Source organism: Lolium perenne, chromosome 4 (genome assembly GCF_019359855.2).
Source record: "Lolium perenne isolate Kyuss_39 chromosome 4, Kyuss_2.0, whole genome shotgun sequence".
NCBI classification, from domain to species: domain Eukaryota; kingdom Viridiplantae; phylum Streptophyta; class Magnoliopsida; order Poales; family Poaceae; genus Lolium; species Lolium perenne.
Window position 1 is genome coordinate 84545299 of NC_067247.2, and position 20929 is coordinate 84566227.

Consider the following 20929-nt stretch of genomic DNA (forward strand, 5'->3'; position numbering starts at 1 on the left):
TGATTACTGATAATATAATCATGGTGTATGAATATTTACATTTTATGAAGAAAAAGAAGGTACCTAATAGAGGTTTTGGGGCTTTGAAGCTTGACATGATGAAAGCTTATGATAGAGTTGAGTGGGATTATCTGGAATCGATCATGTTGAAACTTGGCTTTTCTAGGCAGTGGGTGAATATGGTGATGAGGGGAGTAAGATCGGTTTCATTCTCGGTCTTATTTAATGGAGGAAGAACGGAGAATTTTAATCCTACAAGGGGTATCCGTCAAGGAGATCCCATATCACCGTATTTATTTTTGCTTGCAGCGGAGGGATTGTCGTGTTTGCTCCAACACACAGAGACATCAGGTAGACTTGGGGGTTTAGTGGTGGCGGATTCAGTGCCATCCATTAATCATCTGTTACTTGCAGACGACAGTCTTCTTTTCTTCAAAGCAAATCAAGAAACAGCTGTTGAATTGGATGAGACACTACAATTATATTGTGGTGCATCCGGACAGCGGATCAATAGAGATAAGTCCTCAATTTTTTCCAGTAAGGGGTGCCCAACTGAATTGAGGGAGGAGGTGAAAGGAATTCTTCAAGTTACAAATGAGTCTCTTAATGATAAGTATCTGGGTTTATCATCTGATGTTGGGAAGTCCAAAAATGGTGCTTTTAAATATTTGAAGGATAGAATATGGAAGAGAATACAGGGATGGATAGAATTAATTTTATCTGCGGGGGCAAAGAAGTGCTTATTAAATCTGTTGTACAAGTTGTCCCGGTCTTTGCTATGTCCTGTTTCAAGCTTCCTCGAGGCCTTTGTGAACATATCAACACAATGATCAGAAAGTTTTGGTGGGGGAGTAAAGATGGAAAAAGGAAACCGGCATGGGTGGGGTGGGATACCTTGATCCAGCCAAAATATATGGGAGGCCATGGCTTTAGAGATTTGGAGATTTTCAATCTTGCAATGCTTGCTCGACAAGCCTGGAGAATTTTGCAAGATCCACAAAGTTAAGTGCAAGAGTTTTGAAAGCTGTATATTTTCCAAACAATGATTTGCTGGAGGCACATATTGGTGGGTCACCATCACAGATTTGGCGCGCTATCCATGAGGGAATTGGGGTATTAAAACAAGGGCTCATTAGACGGATTGGTAATGGACCTTCTACCAACATCTGGTCTCATAACTGGATCCCCCGTGATGAGCATCTGCGGATGATAACGAGTAGAGGTAACTCAAATCTCGTCAAGGTACATGAACTGATAGATCACTCATCGGCTTGTTGGCGTGATGAGGTTCTTATTGCCTCATTTCTACCTTTTGATGCCCGGATAATCAAGTCAATTCTGTTGAGTTCCATTAATCAAGAGGACTATTGGGCCTGGCACTTTGAGCGCACGGGACTTTATACTATCAAATCTGCATATCGTATGTTGATTCAAACGAAGAAGAGGCGGGAAGATTGGCTGGACCACAGGTCGTCCTCTTCTACAAATGTGGAGGAGGGGAAGAATTGGTGTATGCTTTGGAATGTAAAAGTTCCATCCAAAATTCGTAACTTTGCATGGAGACTTGTCAATCATAGTTTACCCTCTGCTGATGTTCTCCATAGCCGGCATATGTCAGTGACGTCAAGATGCAGTATTTGTAATGCGTCGGAGGATACATGGCGTCATTCTCTTATGGACTGTACTATGGCCAAATGCGTGTGGGCTCTTGCAGATGAGGAGGTGACGGAGCACATGATTTCTAATCAAGATTGTGATCCTAAAGGGTGGCTGTTTTCCATGATGGAGACACTGGATCATGACAAATTTATATGGATGTTGGTGACATTGTGGGAAATATGGTCGGCGCGCAGGAAGGCGGTTCATGAAGATATTTTTCAGTCCCCTCTACGTACATATGAGTTCATAAGGAGGTTTATGTCTGATCTTGGTGTTATTCCAAAGAACAATGTGAAGAAGATGAAGGCTCAGGGGAGAGAAGTGCGGAAGAGATGGGTGGCTCCACCTAATGGTATTCTGAAGCTAAATGTGGATGCGGCTATTGATAAGCACAATGATCATGAAGCTATCAGTGCGGTCTGTAGGAATTTTGAGGGCTAGTTTGTGGGAGCATAGGCAAGGACTATTGTGTGTTGGAAGCAATGGCTTGTGCTGAGGCTCTCTGTTTAGCTGAAGACTTAGGTGTGACAAATTTATTGATCTCGTCTGATTGCAAGGAGGTGATTGAAATGATGAAGACCAATAATCTTTGCAGATATAGTGAATCCTAAAGGAGATTGTGGAGAGATCTAGTTATTTTGAGTCTCTTAATTTTATTTTTGAATGTAGGGAGTCTAATTATGATGCCCATTTAGTGGCGAGAAATTCCATTTCTCAGCCGTTTGGGCGCAAGGTGTGGTTCCTTCAACCTCCAGACAATGTACCTCTCATTGATTTTGTTGAATAAAGACCCTACTTTCCCCCTAAAAAAAAGGGTAAATCCTAGGTTCGGCCCTCCCGCTGGCTTCTGTCTGCTAGATAATTTTACAGACTACACATGAAACAGATGCTCGTACGTGATGTTGCGAGGAGCCATCAAGAAAGCCTAGGGGAAGATTTATGTTTCGGTCGGAAACTGCAATTGCAGTGAAAATTGAAATCATGAATGCAATTGCACAAGCGACTCTGAATCGTAGAGAAACAGAAAAGAGGATCACAGAGGATAAAAGAATAACAAAAGTCCAATCACGGACAAGCTTTGCCGCCTCCAGTTGCGAGCGCCCCCCGTGCATCGCGGCGTTCCGGTGGCGGCTGGCGTCTCTCTACGCGAAGTCGAAGGAGAGTCCCTGGGAGAGCTTAGCCGCTTATTGAAGCTGCCGGCCATGAATAGGGGTGGAGGGAAGAGAAGCCGCCGGCGGGCGCGGAGATGCTGGAAAAGAGGACGGCTGGGAGGCGAGGCTCTACTCTGACGATCTCCAGGCCCTCCACTCCACGGCAGCAAGCGCGTTCCGGCGGATTGCTCGATTCCTGCGGCGGCGTATCTCTACTAGTAGGTGCGGTTCGACCCTGGGGTCGAACGGGTATTACCCGAGGCGAACCTATTTTTTTCGGTCCGCACCCTTACCCTACTGGTGCCAAAAGAGAGGTGCGGTCCAGCGGGCCGACAGGACAAACCGGACCACCTAAATCTTGAGCTGCTTCTGCCCTCCGGAACTGAATACGCGGCCGCTTTTTCTGAAGGTCTGACTACTCCTATGTAACAAGATTTGGCAAATGCGAATAAGAATTTGAAGCCGTCGAAGTTCCAGGTTGGGGTCCGAATCCTGCCGTGTCTCCAAACTGCGTGCGTGTGGTAGATAAGCTGAGGATCTGAGGCATGTGTTCAACGGCGTTGGGGCAGCGAGGGCAGCACGGCGACTTGAGAAAGTTGTGTTCCTGATGCCACCCATGCCCAATACATGTCTACCTGGTCAATGACCGCTGCAAATGGTTCATGGTGCTAGCCAAGATACTCTACTTGTTAATAGCTCATTTACATCGCACGAAGCAAGCACTGGAAGTATCGGGTGAGCGCGTATATATACACAGCCTGACACCTCTTACAAAGGCATAGCTCGACTACTAGGGTCCCAGTTTATCAATGATATAAATGTTGGAAATGTGCTCTTATTGATCATTGAGGGATAAAAGATTTGATGAAATGGCACTTATATGCACCAATTGAATCTGATCAATGTAATCGCAGGATCTGGAACTGGAAATAGGGCCAACGCATTCCGTGTTGAAGTCTACTTATGATGCTCTAATATAGAGTAAATGTTCCATGGTACGTTTTCGCTGAACGGTGATGTTTTCCTCTCAGCCAGACGCATAAAAGCAATGCTCCGGGCTACACATAGGGATAACCCTGAGTCATAGTCATTGAGCCACCATGCTAGAAGAAGCCATTGAAATTCCAAGGTCCTTGAATAAAACGACGCCGTAACCATGCATCTAGAGTCCATTGGCAAACCTCAGGGCATCTCGTACTCGTACCAGTCTGTAGAGCTTGAAGAGGCTCACCATGCCGCATGGCCTGAAACAGTGATGTTTTTCTTAAAAGAAGGCAGTGCCCCAACATTTGCACTGATCGATGCATGCGACTCTTTTTATTCTTCTATTTAAAAATTAATTCTTAAAAAATTACATCATGGATCATATATGGTTGATACAAGAATCAGATATGTAAAAAAAAACATGAAGTGGCTCTACACTAATAACATGTTAACCCATGATCAAAACGCCAATTAAAGCTAGTAGCTAAATCCTCACGACAACGGAATTACCTACACAAAAAGTTGATTTTACATATAATCATTCTGAATGTTCCATATGACCCAAAGTAAGGCACACTCCAACTTAAATTTCCATTTTATCTATTTTCACAACCCCGTAACTAATTTCCAAACAAATTCGTGATATCAACGGGAGCGATAATATTAAATATCATATGAACAACACGTCACACTATTTTTGCCAAGCGACAGAATATGAATAAATATTGTATTGTTCATCTTGATCATAAAAACAATATTTTATACTGCATTGCAAAATTCTTTTAGCTATTTTTTTTGTGAGCAATACCTTGCGATGTAAGAACCACATAAAGAATCTTATCTTGAGTGGTACTTTTATTTTCCTTGCGAAAGAATTTGTATAATCATTCGTGCAATGTAGATAATATAATTTAACCGTGGAAGAACCAGATGGTGTTAGGTTCCAAACAAAAGCATCCGATTGCATGGATAACTGTATATCCATCAATCAACTACTTAAATGGAGCCATATTTCTTCTATGTTACCAATTAGAGCTTTCCTAAAATCAATGTTTCATGACATTGGAGACATAACATTAGACACTGAAGCAGTTACGCACGGGGGGGGGGGGGGGGGGGTTCCTTGACAAACATGTCATCTCACCACGGACTTTTGTGTGTGTACCGAGGTTTCCGGCATCTTGATACCGGGGGCACGGTCGGCGGGTTGGACTGGTAGTATGGGCATGCTGCCAGCAGCACCAAGCCGCTCGACAACCCTGAGTAGGGCGTTGCAAGGATCCTGAGGTCGGCAAGCGTGCTCCTACTTGAGGGGTAAGGTTGTTGCAGCCGCCTCCTCTACCATGACCCAAGCCATCCTCATGTTTGTCAGCGCGACATGGTGGAGAAGGTGCGGAAGGGGTGAGCCGACATGAAGTGCTATGGCAGTGTGCGCCAGGATGACCGGGTAGATCGATAAAGGTGAGGCGCTGCGCTACTTGCTAACACAAACCAGTAACATGTGCATCATTTTTCGTTCACCGATAATTCGAATGCCGTAGCTAAGTAGTAGAAATCAACGTGTATGACACTAGGAGTTCCCCAACGTTATTCCAGCAAGCTGTGACGACCTGCAAAATAAGTATGTCATTACTTTTAGGAACAAAATTGTGAAACACATTTATAATTGGCAGTTGTTGTTATGTTCTAGACCCGTGAAGGCCGGAAATGGACCACTGTCACCGATAGCCCCTCCCCCCACGGCACTCCCCGGAGCAACTACCAGTGATATGTTGTCATAATGGGTATTAGAAGAAACATACCAGCCATCGACCTATCGTTGAAGGATTTTTCTTCGACTAGCATATTTTATATCAACATTGGTTCTCGCTGAAAACCTCTTTTCTAAAGACAACTACACCTACAGGAGTGACATTAGCCATATCCTTACCAATACTTACACACACTACTAGGAAAAGACCTAGCCGTAAGATGGGTCTTAGTGGCGCACCAGGAGGGCAGTGCGCCACTACTACTTAGCAGTGGCGCACCGGAAAGTGGTGGGCCACTATAAAAAAATGTAGTAGTGGCGCACCTCATCTGTGGTGCGCCACCACTAAGTTTGACCATGGGTTTGACCCAGCCTTATACATAGTAATGGCGCACCATGCAGAGGTGCACCACAACTATTTTATGTTGCAGTGGCGCACCTCTACATGGTGCACCATTACATGGTGCACCATTGCTATGTAAAGGGGATGATGGACATGTTTGGGTATCACTTAGTAGTGGCGCACCATGCTTGGTGCTAAAATCCTTTGAGATGACCATATGTTATGCCATCTAGTTTTAATGAAAATTTAAAACCATGAATTTCGATATATTATGCAAAATGGCGTTATTTTTCGGTAAAATGGGATTTCTGGTTGCATACGATCTCCGATGAAAAACTTTTTATATCAAAATGTATCTACGCGAAATTTCCTATTCGAATTCAACGACCTACGGTCGTTTCGACAAAAAATGGATTCGTCAAATTCAAAACAGAAACAAGACTTTTTTCAGGTTTTAGATTTTGGGTAAAAAATAGAAAAAAATTAGCGGTGGCGCAACCATGCCTTGGTGCGCCAATGCTAAGCTTCCCGCCCACGAATTTCGAAATGGAATTCAAAATGGGAGGAGCCAGCCACTTACCCCCTCCTCCCTCCTCCTCCACACATTCTCATGCTCTCATTCTCCTCTCCTCCTCCTGCTCTCCTCCTCTCCTCTCCTCCTCTCTTTTCATTCTTTTCTTCTACTTCTCCTTTCACTCCGGCGACCTCCTCCACTATATCGACCTCTAGTGACCATACTTTCCGGCGAGCTCCTCCACTATGGTGACCTCCGGTAACCTTACTCTCCGACGACCCTACAACGACCCTCCGGCGATGCTCCAGCGACCCTCTGGCCTCCATTACCTCTGGCCTTTGTCCTCTTGTTCATCCTCTCCTACATCCTCCATCTCCTCACCTATCTTCACCTCTCCTCACCTCTCCTACCTCTCTCATCCATCCTCACCGGCGGCTAGGCTAAGAAAAATGAGAATGAACATTGCACAAATAATTCGAGCAACAAGAACGAGAAAAAATAACGAGCCAAAAAATTCGAAACAAAATGTGCCAGATCCAGATCCAGATCCAGATATAGAAATTTCAAATTTTAGTAGTGGTGCACCTTATTTCTGTCCAGTGGCGCACCTCAGACATTTAGGAGTGGCGCACCATGAAGCTAGTAGTGGCGCACTACCTGGTGCGCCACTGCTAAGTCAAATAGCAATGGCGCACCACTAGTGCGCCACTACTAGTTGTTAGCAGTGGCGTGATATCAGCGGCGCACCACTAGTGCGTCACTGATGGCAAAAACAGGTGCGCTACTGATTGCCTGTTTTCTAGTAGTGACAAATTAAATTATGAAACAAATCTAAAACATAACTGAAACATGAATATTTTGTGAAACAAACTCCAATGATGTCAGCAGTGATGTCATCAGTTTCATTTTTTTTGTTTAATAAGCACTTAAGCAGTCCCAAAGAAGGAAGAATTTTCTGATGCGTGTTAAATGGAAATTCAGCACCATCCCGTATAACTGTTAAGCTGTATAACTGAAGATGTCTTCCTTACAGCAGTGTTAAGAACTTAAGTGCATATAATTTGCTTATATGGGTATGCTGAATTGGTGATTGACTGACCAGCCTTGCTTTTTTAAGAAATACAGTACAAACGATACTCATATACACGCGCATACACTCACCTCTATGAACGCGCATACACACCCTATCCCTATAAGCACCTCCTGAAGACTTAACCGACGGATTGAATCTTGAAATTGACGAAGTCACCACATCCGCCTCGCTGTTGACGGAAACGTCGCCTCCCACTGAATAAATATTCCGCCTTTATGAGACACACATATGTAAAACCTGGGATTTGAACTCTGGTGGGCTGGGGGTACAACCACCCTCCTAACCACTCAACCTCAGGTTGGTTCTCGACTAACTAGCCTTGCTTACTCCTGTTGACAATGGGTTTCCTCGCTTAGCACTAACGGTTTATCTTCTTTTAATGGCATAATGCAGGCCGGAAGCTAAGAAGATGGTGGGCTTGCCACTTGCCACCAGTTCACCAGCGGGGAGCTCCGCGCTCTGCAACCCATCTTTCGGATGTACGGTCGGCGGTAGGTCTTCGCAGGCCCTGTCGTGACGCTCAAGGTGTTCAAGGACAACGTCCTGGTGCGTGAGTTCCTGGAGAAGGGGCAGGGCCGGGTGCTGGTGGTGGACGGCGGCCTACGCTGCACCATCCTGGGCGGGAACCTTGCGCAGCTGGCGCAGAACAACGGGTGGGCGGGCATCGTGGTGAACGCGTGCATCCGGGACGTGGACGAGATCGATGGCTGCGACATCAGCGTGCGCGCGCTCGGCTCGAACCCCATGAAGTCCAACAAGAAAGGGATGGGCGAGAAGCACGCGCCGGTGGCCATAGCGGGGACCAGGGTCTGCGACGGCGAGTGGCTCTACGCCGGCGCCGACGGGATCCTCGTCTCGAGGACCGAGCTCATTGTGTAGACAGTGACGTGGGCATTACCCTTCGGGTAACCGACATTGCCCTATCCTATAGTGACTAATTGGAGGCCCATGAAGATATCCAGAGAAAAGATGGGCCACCTGGACGGCGCACGAGAGGAATCCTTGACGGGCAAGACAAGGAAGTAGTCGAAGGAGGAAAGATTAGATCTAAAACTACTGTAAACCTAGTCGTACTCGGTTAGACCTCGTGAGACCTGGCCTCCTATATAAAGGCCAGGAGAGGGGCTGCCGAGGGACAGAACCAATCGTAGCAACCTTAGCTACCAGAAACCCTAGAGCTAGGTCGCTGCAATACTTAGCCTCTCGACGAGATCTCAGCCGAACTATTCGGCACCCCATTGTAACCCATTATCATCATAATCAAGAACAGACAGGCAGGACGTAGGGGTTTTACCTCATCGAGGGCCCTGAACCTGGGTAAATCGCTCTCCCCGCTTGTCTGTGAACCGATGTCTCGTGTCAGCTTGCAGGATTCCGTCAACCCTAAGCCCCAAACGGAGGGCATTGCTGAGGAGTACCCTCGACAATTGGCGCCGTACGCCAGGAAGCTTTGTCGGCACCAGGCAAGTCATCGGCAGTACCAGTCACGTCCGCGGCGTTCGTACTCGAGTCGCCAACGCCAGTGGAACCAAGAGATTCGATCCGTTGCGGGTCTTTCGAGTTCGTGCAGCACCACGAAGCGCCTCACTTGGTCCCTGCGGGATCAGCTGGCGATATGGACGCTACTTTCGGCGGCGTCCACTTCATCATCGACTCCGGAGGTTTCCTTCACCTCCCTAGGACCAGCGCATCCGATCTGAATGCCGCGGTTCCGGAAAGCACCCCTCCAATGGCAACCCTAAAGATTCCACCCAGGAGCATTCAAGAGGGCCACCAGGGAAGCTTCGACGTCGCAGCAGGGCGAAGGAAAAGACGAAGGGACTCGCACCGCGAGGAGGAAGGACAAACAGTACCTCACTTTCGACAGTGCGAGCAAGGATACCACGACACGCTATCGATCAAGGGTCGCACCCGCTCACCGTATCTATCGGCTACAGAGCAACTCGAGGCACCATGTTACCTCCACTCTTACATCGACCCGAAGGATGGTTGAGAGAAGTCCAGTCACCTGTTGAGGAACTGTCGACACTTTCTGGAAATTCGGCAGTTCTACGACGATCTTAGAGCCGAGGCCATGTCGAGAGTTCATACAATGGAGAGAAGGGCAGGATCCCATAGTTATGCACCAGAGCCATACATACCAGAGCCATACGTACCAGTAGGAGGGGACGAGTGCACATCGACTGATGTGTTTCCGGAACCATGCGGGCAAGTCAACATGATCCATAAGACCAGCTTTTCGAAGAGAGAGATCAAGAAGTTCTCCCGGGAAATAAAATATGCGTAGGTTGCCATGGTAGATACACCCGACTTCATCGACTGGTCAGATCAGAGTATTTCCTTCAGCAGGGCGGATCACCCGAAGGCTGTTCCGAGGCCTGGCCACGCAACCCTTGTTCTTGAAGCTCATATAGGAGGATACAATATGAGCAAAGTATTCATGGATGGAGGAAGTGGCCTGAACCTATTGTTCGCCAGCACCATGAGAGCAATGGGTTTAACAGTCGATATGCTAAGAGAATCCGACACAGGATTCCACGGCATTATACCGACTCGACCTGCTTATTCTCTTGGAAAAACATCAGTGGATGTGGTCTTCGGCTCACCTAGCAATTTCAGGAAAGAGAAGATCGAGTTCGAAGTAGTTGACTGGGAGTCTCAGTATCACGCCATCCTCGACAGACCCGCGTTTGCCAAATTCATGGCCGTGCCCCACTATGCATACTTGAAATTGAAAATGCCAGGCAACAACGGGACCCCAATAACAGTCCATGGAAGCTTTGCTCGGTCGGACAATTGCGACCGGGAGTTCCAGAAGATCGCCTCAAGGTTCGGAGTCAAGGAAGAACTCAACGCAATCGACACCGTTACCGATCATACGCAACCACCAGCCGACAACCGAAACCTGAGGACCGACTAGTTTGACGTTGCAAAGGAAACCAAGAAGCTGCAGGTGCACCCCACTGACCCGAAGAAAACGGTCAATACATCGGCTGACCTTACTGGCGCATAGGAAGGCGCGCTCATCGAGTTCCTCCGTGAGCGCTGGGAGATATTTGCATGGGAACCATCCGACATGCCAGGTATCCCCAGGGAATTCGCTGAGCATGCCCTTAATGTTGACCCGACAGCCAAACCAGTGCAGCAGTCAATGCGCCGGTTTTCCGAACCAAAGAGAAGAGCAATTGGCGAGGAAATCAGTCGACTCCGTAAAGCAGGATTCATTCGGGAGCTCAAGGACGCCAAGTGGGTGGCTAACCCCGTCATGGTACCTAAGAAGGACACCACCGCTCTACGCATGTGCATCGACTACACCAGCCTTAATAAACACTGCCCGAAAGACCACTTCCCGCTGCCTCGCATTGATCAGATAGTCGACTCTACAACTGGATGCGATCGCCTCTCCTTCCTTGATGCATACTCCGGGTATAATTAGATCAAGCTGAAGAAAGAAGACCAGGAGCTAACCGCGTTCATCACCCCACACGGTGTTTTTTGTTACAACGTCATGACCTTCGGGTTGAAAAACGCGGGAGCAACTTATCAACGTTGCATGCAGGCTTGCCTTGGGGAGCAGATTGGGAGGAACATCGAGGTTTACATTGATGACATTGTGGTGAAGACGAAGCACGTCACCACTCTCATCGATGATTTACAGGAAACCTTCGACAACTTGGACAAGTATAAAATCAAGCTGAATCCCAAAAAATGTTTCTTCGGAGTACCAGGGGGACAAGTACTCGGGTACTTCATTTCAGCCAGGGGATTGAAGCTAATCCTTTGAAGATCAAAGCTATTCTTGACATGGAGCCGCCAAAGAATCTGCACCAAGTGCAGCAGTTGGCGGGACGACTGGCAGCGCTTAGTAGATTCATCGTCAAGCTGGGAGAAAAAGGTTTGCCTTTCTATAACCTGATGAAAAACTCAGAAAAGTTCGAATGGACCAAAGAGGCGCAAGAGTCCTTCGACAACCTGAAGAAAATCCTGTCGACGTCCCCAGTCCTCGTCACCCCGCGCGAAAAGGAAAAGCTGCTTATGTACATAGCCGCAACAGCACAAGTCTTTAGCAGCGTTTTGGTTTTCGAGCGGGAAGAAGCAGGACATGTACACGATGTTCAAAGGCCCGTCTACTACCTCAGTGAAGTACTCACGCCCGCAAAGCAGAGATATCCTCATCATCAGAAGCTGGCGTACGCAGTCTGGAAGTCGGCTCGCAAGCTGCGTCACTATTTCACGTAGCACCCGATCGTCGTCGTAAGTGAAGCGCCACTGAAGAACATAATGACTAACCCAGAAGCCACAGGTCGGGTGTCCCAATGGGCCATCGAGATAGCGCCACACGACATAACTTACGTTAACCGAACGGCGATAAAATCCCAAATCCTCCCAGATTTTGTGGCAGATTGGATCCAGTCGCAGACACCAGCAGCACCCGACATGTCGGGATCATGGACAATGTACTTCGACGGGTCAAAACGGAGCACAGGCGCAGGAGCAGGGGTGATATTGATATCACCACAGGGAGATAAGATGAAATACATACTACGTATGAACTTCCCCCTGCCGACGAACAATGAAGCAGAGTATGAAGCTCTATTGCACGGAATGAGGATGGCGAAAGCATGCGGGGCAACTCGCCTAGAAATCTACAGAGATTCGAACTTAGTGGTACAGCAGTCGATGAACCTATGCGACGCGGTCAGCGACAACATGATCGCTTACTGAAAGTTGTACCAGAATATGGAAGCCAAGTTTGAAGGATGCGAGCTCAAACATATCGGCAGAGCCAGCAACGAAGAAGCCGACACTCTGGCGAATATCGGGTCCATGTGCTCCCCCATTCCAGACGGAGTGTTCTACGAAGTCATTACCCAGCGATCGATAAAGGAGAAAGCTTCGGCACCTTCAAAACCGTCGACTGATGAACCAGCAGCGGGCCAGCAGCAAACTGTCAAAGAACCTTCCCCATCATCAGCGGAGCAAGTCCTCCTCCTTGAGCCGCTATGGACCAAACCTTTACTAGCATACCTAACGAAGCAAGAGTTGCCAGAAGATTCTGTGGAAGCAAGGCGGATCGTCAGGCGGTCAAAGGCCTTCACCGTGATCAATGGCGAGCTTTACAAGCGCAGCATTTCGGGTATCCTCCAAAGGTGTATCGCCATTGATTATGGGAAAGCACTACTGCACGAGATACATGAAGGAACCTGCGGACACCACGCAGGAAGCAGGGCCCTTGTAGCAAAAGCCTTCAGGGCAGGATTTTACTGGCCAACTGCAGCGTCAGATGCTCGAGATCTAGTCATGAAATGTGACCCCTGCCAGCGCTTTTTCCCAAAACCGCACGCCCCCGCAACAGATCTAATGACAATACGTCTAGCCTGGCCCTTTGCTCAGTGGGGACTCGACCAAGTTGGGCCACTGCCGAGGTCGTCGCCTGGGGGGCACACGTATTTACTGGTCGCAGTTGACAAGTTCACCAAGTGGATCGAGGCAGTGCCCGTTCGAAACCAAAAAGCCGAAACAGCTGTTCAGTTTTTCAGAGGGATAACTTGTCGGTTCGGTATGCCCCACATTATCGTCACAGACAACGGATCTAACTTCGACTCCAAAGAGTTTCGGAAGTTCTATGACGACAGAGGAATCAAACTGAAGTTTGCATCAGTTAGCCACCCACAGACCAATGGGCAGGTAGAAAGAATCAACGGTCTAATAGGGGATGGCCTTAAAAAACGCCTTACAGGCGCGGCTGGAGCCTGGTTCGAGGAGCTACCATCTGTGCTATGGAGCTTGCGCACTACGCCTAACAGGTCGACTCAGTACACCCCGTTCTTCTTGGTGCACAGAGCCGAAGCAGTCCTACCAGCCGACGTTCGGTTCGAAGCTCCTCGGGTGAAAGCATATACAGAATCTTCTTCCAACATCGCGCTGCAGGACGCTGTGGACCTTCTCGACGAAGCACGAGACATCGCCTTGGCGAGAACGACGGTGTACCAACAGGCATTGAGGAACTATCACAGCCGACGAATACGCAGCCGAAGCTTCAATGTTGGGGATATGGTGCTTCGGCTGAAGCAAGAAAGACCCCTGAAACTCGAATCCCTATGTGAAGGACCATACATCGTCACCAAAGTAATACCAGGAGGAGCATATCGGCTCAAAAACCCAGCTTCAGGAAAAGATGTTGAGAATCCTTGGAACATCGCACAGTTGCGACGGTTCTATACATAGGATACAATTATTTTTACTTACATGACAGCCCTTAAGGTTGCTTTTGCATTACGAATAAAGTTCTAATCAGGTTTTCTACCTTTTTTCTTAATTCAGGCCCTATCACCCGAACATATCGTTTGGGGCCCTAAACCATCGGCTCTTACTCCCATCGGGAGCGTTGTCCTGAAGAATACGCTTACACAGCGTCATTGATTAAATACTCTCAACGAGAGCTAAGATTAATGACGCACCAAAAACAACCAATCCAAGCCTCGAAAAATATTCGGGTGCTGCAGTCGATGGTTACATTATCCCAAAATAAGGCTCAAACCGGTGCACAGCGTGACAAAGCCAAGCGTCTAATTCCCTCGACTAAGTCGACGGGTCTCGCTCTTACAAAAACTTACATATCGGCTTCGTAATAACATTGCAAAATTCAACGAAGTCGTCGAGAGAGCAGGTTGAACTGATCACTCAGCCGCCCTCGACAATAAATTATCAATCAAACTAGTATAGCGTCCAGCGCACGCAGTAAACTTGTACGAAACAATCTTATGCAGGTACAATGATGCTCCATTCATGGCTAGGCTCCCTGGCTCCCTTGACCCCTTGTTTCCTTCTCAAGACAAGACTCCATCCGAGAAACAATGGTACATGCAGGGCCTCTAGCAATATCATAATATTGGCCTAAACTCCTGTCAGTGTTTTGGCCCTTAAATCTAAGGATGGATGACACGCCAATACCGAAGCAAAGGCAAGCTCGGCACTGGCTAGAAGCTCTTTCCGCACCAACTGCCGAATCCTTTTTGGCGACTTGAATCGTGTGAACAGGGCAGATAAGGTTTCGGGAGCTTGATCCAGAGGAAACAAAGTATTCCAGACCATCGTGAGATGGGCGTGAAACTTATCGAAGTAATAATGTGCCTTCTCCACCCGATGCTCAAACTTCGCCATAATAACGGCCTTTGGACGATGCAGCCACAGATCGTGTTTTGAATGAGCAGCATCAGTCATCGCCTCGACCTTCTCATGGATCTTCCTGTCTTCCTCGGATTTATTTGAAGATACAACTGGAAAGGAACAAATATCAGTTAAAAAGAACATCCGAGCTACGTCAGGAGTTAGAAGATGGGGAAAACACTCACAGCCCAAACTTTCGGTGGCAACGTGAAGACCATCGAGAGCATATTGCTCGATAGCGGTTGCTATTTCCCCCTTTTTCTTCACCTGCGCCGCCATGGCCCGAAGAGAAGCAATGTCTTTGTTTAAACGAGACACTTGGTCACGTAAACGGCGAACAAGGTCAGAATCTTCATTAGTCGAAGGGTTCGAGAAAAGCTCGGCACGGGAAGAAGATGAAGGAATCTGCAGGACAATCTTCGATTCAGAAAAATATTGACATAAAGCTCCCATCGGGAGGTGCTAGCATATATATTACATTCAAAAGGTTGTTCAAACTGGAAACAGAGCCGAAATAAATGAGACTAAGTTAAGTTACGACTGGTCTTGTTTACAAATTAATGAATAAACAAGTTTAAGGAGGCACTGACGATGCGCCAGGGGCAGCTTCAGGAGTAGGCTTGGCTTGTGCTTCGTCTACCAACTTCAGCAGTTGATTGGCACAAATTACTGCCGACCTCTTGAAGGGTTCAAGATCGACTAAGTGGTTTTCATCATCCACAGGCAGTGCCTTAGATAACTTTTCCAAGTCGGACCCCAGCCCATGACCCATTAGCAGCTGGAAAGTAAGAATCGCCCCAAATAATCGAGAGCGGCATTTCAATACCTCCACAGGCTCGGAAGAGTCGACAAGAAAAGCATCCGCCATCTCGCCAAGGGTCTTGTCCTGCTTCACCTTCGGGAAGATCATCGAGTACAACCTCGACAGTGCTCCTTTGGTCTTTTGCAGAAGGCCAAGGACTTGGACATTTGACTAAGCGGCAAGCGACAAGGCATCGGATGTGGAGTCCTCCCGGAGCTGATCGCGTCGAGTAACAGTTATATTGGCGGCCTCTGAAAGAAAGACAGATCAGCAGCCAGTAAAGAAATACCAAAAAAGAACTTCTGTGTCGAGAATTTTACCCAATAAGTCTTTGATGGACTTACGGAGGATGCCTTCTTTCTTATCAACCGCAACCGCTGTCGCACGCCTGGCCTCTTGCTCATCCTGCATCTGCTGCTTCAGCTTCGACAGCTCCTCCTTCAGCAAGACATTTTCCTTCTTGGCATCGGTGGCAAGCCTGTTGGCCTCCAGCACCTGATCAGCCGAAGACTTGACGGTCTTCCGAAGTTGGGCGTTTTCGGCCTCTAGTCGGGTAAACTGCTCGGCAAAATCTACCACAGCATCGACTGTGGCATAAATCGGCTGTAGCGAGGAAGTCAGGGAGACTCAGTCGATAAGAAGAAAATTCGAAACAAGGCAAAATAAATACTTACGTGATCACGAGAAGCCGACGAAGTAGGAGCATCGACAGGAGGAATAACCTTCGACACTGGGATTTTCTCCACGACCGTCCTCGTAGGAGGCGTTGACTTGGCAGAAGAAGGGTTTGGCTCTTTAGCCGATGATGCTCTCTCGGTAGATAACTTAGCCCTCTTTGCGAGAGGGACGAGGTCATCGTCAGAGCTAGCCTGATGGCCCCTTGTCGGCAGGAGAAAGCGGAGAAGCTCCAACGGCATCATTATCTTGGTCACTGGGACTAGATTCAGCCGTCGTGATAAAATCCTCGTCTATCTGCAAGCGACGCTTGCTCCTGGTGAAAGCAACCTCCTCGACAGTGTCGTCCTCTTGGACATCGATGTCCTCGAAGACCTGTTGGGCATCCTCGGTCCCCTCAGAATCGTCGTCATCATCCACTGGCTCCACACCGCTTTCTGGTGTAGGAGGATAGCATCGGGCGACGGTGGAGGCCTATCACGAAAAAAAGAGAAGTTTGCAAAACGCAATGAAGAAAGCAGAAATGAAAGCAAACAAGAAGCAGCAAAAGTTACCTCAGTCGGGAGGTGGTCGAGTTCGAAGGGAGGGCGAGCCGATGTCAAGACAATGTTGTCCTTCATACTGAGGCACATCAGGCGACGAACCTCGTCCCGAAGCTCGTCTGTCGTTAGGTCGGCAGAATTGATCCTTGACCTGTCGCCTTTGCCAGTATAAAGCCATAGCTGGTGGGTCGAGACATTAGCGGCTGCACTCGACGTTGCAAGAACACTGAAACTACTTCAGTGCCGCACATCGTCAAGACTCCCGTGTTCTTCAAGACGACGACATGCTCAAACAGTCTATCGGCTGTCACCCTCTCTTCGGGAGAGAGGGCGTTTCGCCAGGACTTCTTCTTGTGAGCCACCAAGACGTCATCAAAGGGAGGAAGATTCGAGCACCGTCCAGACACTATGGGATCTCGCAGGTAGAACCACTTGTTGCGCCAGCCCTAGACGGACTCCTTCATTAGATAGTCGAAGTAATCGACCTCCTTCCTGACAACAAAGCTGACGCCACCAACGACGGGGGGGGGGGGCATTGTTGTCGTTGTGGCGCTTCACATAGAAGATCTTCCTCCAAAGGCCCCAGTGGGGGTCAATGCCGAGGAAGGCCTCGCAAACAGTAATGAAAATGGAGAGATGGAGAATGGAGTTTGGGGTCAGCTGCCAGAGCTGGATCCCGTAGAAGAAAAGGAGGGAATGAAGAAACTCGTGGGCTGGAAGAGAAAGACCACGAAACAAAAAGGCAGCAAACATGATAGTGAAGTCCTTCGGGGGCTTTGGGCGAGAAACCGCACCTGGAAGACGAATGTCCTCCTCAGATGTGGAGATGAAGCCGAGGGCGCGCAGCTTGTTGATATCGCGGTTGGAAATGGAGGAGGCACTCCAATCGCGGCTAACTTTGGCCGCGTCCGAGGTGCTGCCACTCTTCTTCTTGCCCATGGCGTACGGAACTTCTGACGAAGAAACAGAGGAGGCAGGAAGGCTTGAGCAAGAAGATGAGCAGTAAACAGTGTGGAAGGTAAAAACAAGGAGACCCTCTATTTATGCCGTAAGAATTTGCGCGAGATTGTGGCCATAACTCCACGGGCGTCGTGGGAGGTAGAGAGGATCCGTCTATACACATGGCGCTTGAGGAAGGAGCAGAACCGGCGGCCCATTATCCCCACGTTGTGCGAAAATCGAGGAGACGCCTCGGTCGCCGTGCGTGCACTGGTCAGGTCCTAAAAACTGCCCACGCAGAGCTAGGGTGGGCCCGTCAGGTCATGTCCTGTCAATCAAACCGCAGCAGTCACACGTCAACAATGACGTCATAAAAGAATGCTTGAAGCACTCGAAGGAATAAAAATCTATCGGGTGGTGGACTCGAGTCTATCCACAGATTGCGAAGCATCTGTGCTTAGACTCGGGGGCTACTCCCATCGGGAGCGCTGACGCGCACCCGATAGATTGTGGACTTGAAGAAAAAAAAAGATGAGGAAAAAACCTTTGCTCAGCTCTAGTCTGCACCCGGTTACAAGCACCCGTGCCCAGACTCGGGGACTACTCCCATCGGGAGCGTTGGATGCGCACCCGACAGAATTTTTTGTGTACTTCGGGATCATGCCCGGGGACTTGATTCTGTGTAGGGTAACGTTGTTTTGCCATCGGTAGTTAACCAACAAAAGTTGGGCACGTTACTCATCATCCCTTGCAAGCGAAAGATATATCGGATGATCTATGAAGATTTGCAGAAACCTTCGGGAGAAAAGAAGGTTCGAGTGGTACAACTTGAGTCTACGCACGGATTGCAAGCATCCGTACTTAGACTCGGGGGCTACTCCCATCGGGAGCGCTGACGCGCACCCGATAAAAGAAGACGATGATGATTCAAGATGAACAAGAACAATCAAGGAGAAGAACATCAGAAGAAGACATGCTACAGTCTCTACCCGAACAATGTTCGGCTAGACACTCGGGGGCTACTGACGTGGGCATTACCCTTCGGGTAACCGACATTGCCCTATCCTATAGTGACTAATTGGAGGCCCATGAAGATATCCGGAGGCAAGATGTGCCACCTGGACGGCGCACCAGAGGAATCCTTGACGGGCAAGACAAGGAAGCAGTCGAAGGAGGAAAGATTAGATCTAAAACTACTGTAAACCTAGTCGTACTCGGTTAGACCTCTTGAGACCTGGCCTCCTATATAAAGGCCATAAGAGGGGCTGCCGAGGGACAGAACCAATCGTAGCAACCTTAGCCACCAAAAACCCTAGAGCTAGGTCGCTGCAATACTTAGCCTCTCGACAAGATCTCAACCGAACTATTCGGCACCCCATTGTAACTCATTATCATCATAATCAAGAACAGACAGGCATGACGTAGGGGTTTTACCTCATCGAGGACCCTGAACCTGGGTAAATTGCTCTCCCCGCTTGTCTGTGAACCGATGTGTCGTGTCAGCTTGCAGGATTCCGTTAACCCTAAGCCCCAAACGGAGAGCATTGCCGAGGAGTACCCTCGACAGACAGACCGCTGTAAAATGATGGATGAATGAACTGGGCTGTACATAAAAGAGGATGAGTGAGCACTCTTGTTGCTGCTTGCTTCTGCCCTCCCTAACTGAATATGCTGGCGCTATATCTCTCCTCGAAATAGGCTTTCGTCCCGTTTTATAAATAAAGCAACCGCATTCATACAAGGTCGAGTACAACACACCTAGAAACTACCTAAACACCAAAGGTCTGCTAGGGCCACAACACATCATGCCCAAAGAACAAACTCAAGAGATACAATCCAAAAAGAAGGGCCACTCACTGGCGCTATATCTGAAGCTCAGAACTTTGCAACAAGGAAGCTTTGGCAAATGCGAATAATAATTTGATTCCGTCGAAGTTCCAGGTTGGGTTCCGAATCCTGCTGCATCTCCAAACTGCCTATGTGTGATAGACAAGTTGATGATGTGACCCCTCCTGTGTTTAACGGCGTTGGGGCAGCGAGGGCAGCACGGCGACTTGAGAAAGTTGTATTCCTGATACCACCCATGCCCAATACATGTCTATCTGGTCAATGACCGCTGCAAATGGTTCATGGTGCTAGCCAAGATACTCTACTTGTTAATAGCTCATTTACATCGCACGAAGCAAGCACTGGATGCATCGGGTGAGCGCGTGTATATATATACACACGCACTTGACACCTCTTACAAAGGCATAGCTCGATTACTGGGGTCCCAGTTTATCAATGATATAAGTGTCGGAAATGTGCTCTTATTGATCATTGAGGGATAAAAGATTTGATGAAATGGCACTCATATGCACCAATTGAATCTGATCAATGTAATCACAGGATCTGGAACTAGAAATAGGGCCGACGCAATCCATGTAGTGAAGTCTACTTATGATGCTTATATAGAGTAAATGTTCCATGGTACGTTTTCGCTGAACGGTGATGTTTTCCTCTCAGCCAGACACATAAAAGCAATGCTCCGGGCTACACATAGGGATAACCCTGAGTCATAGCCATTGAGACACTATGCTAGAAGAAGCCATTGAAATCCCACGGTCCTTAAATAAGACGATGCCGTAACCATGCATCTAGAGTCCATTGGCAAACCTCAGGACATCTCGTACTCGTACCAGTCTATAGAGCTTGAATAGGCTCACGATGCCGCATGGCCTGAAACAGTGAAGTTTTTTTTTAAGAAGGCAGTGCCCCAACATTTGCACGGATCGATGCATGCGACTCTTTTTATTCTTCTATTAAAAAAATTAATTCTTACAAAAAATTACATCATGAATCATATATGGTTGATACAAGAATCAGACATCTATAAAAAAACATGAAGTGGCTCTACACCTAACCTATGATCAAAACGCCAATTGAAGCTAGTAGCTAAATCCTCACGACAACGGAATTACGTACACAAAAAGTTGATTTTACATATACTCATTCTGAATGTTCCATATATATGACCCAAGTAAGGCTCACTCCAACTTGAATTTTCATTTTATCTTTTTTCGCAACCCCCGTAACTAATTTCCAAACAAATTCGTGATATCAACGGGAGAAATAATATTAAATATCATATGAATAACACGTCACACTATTTTTGCTAAGCGACATGATATGAATAAATATTGTACTGTTCATCTTGATCACACAAACAATATTTTGTGAGCAATACGTTGTGATGTAAGAACCACATAAAGATTCTTATCTTGAGTGGTACTTTTATTTTCCTTGTGAAAGAATTTGTATAATCATT

The 20929-nt window shown here is 47.8% G+C and overlaps 1 pseudogene; it reads left to right on the top strand.

Moving 5' to 3' along the window:
- The first annotated feature begins 1686 nt into the window (after nt 1-1686).
- Nucleotides 1687-8373, top strand: LOC127346958 (putative 4-hydroxy-4-methyl-2-oxoglutarate aldolase 2; annotated as a pseudogene).
- Nucleotides 8374-20929: the final 12556 nt, after the last annotated feature.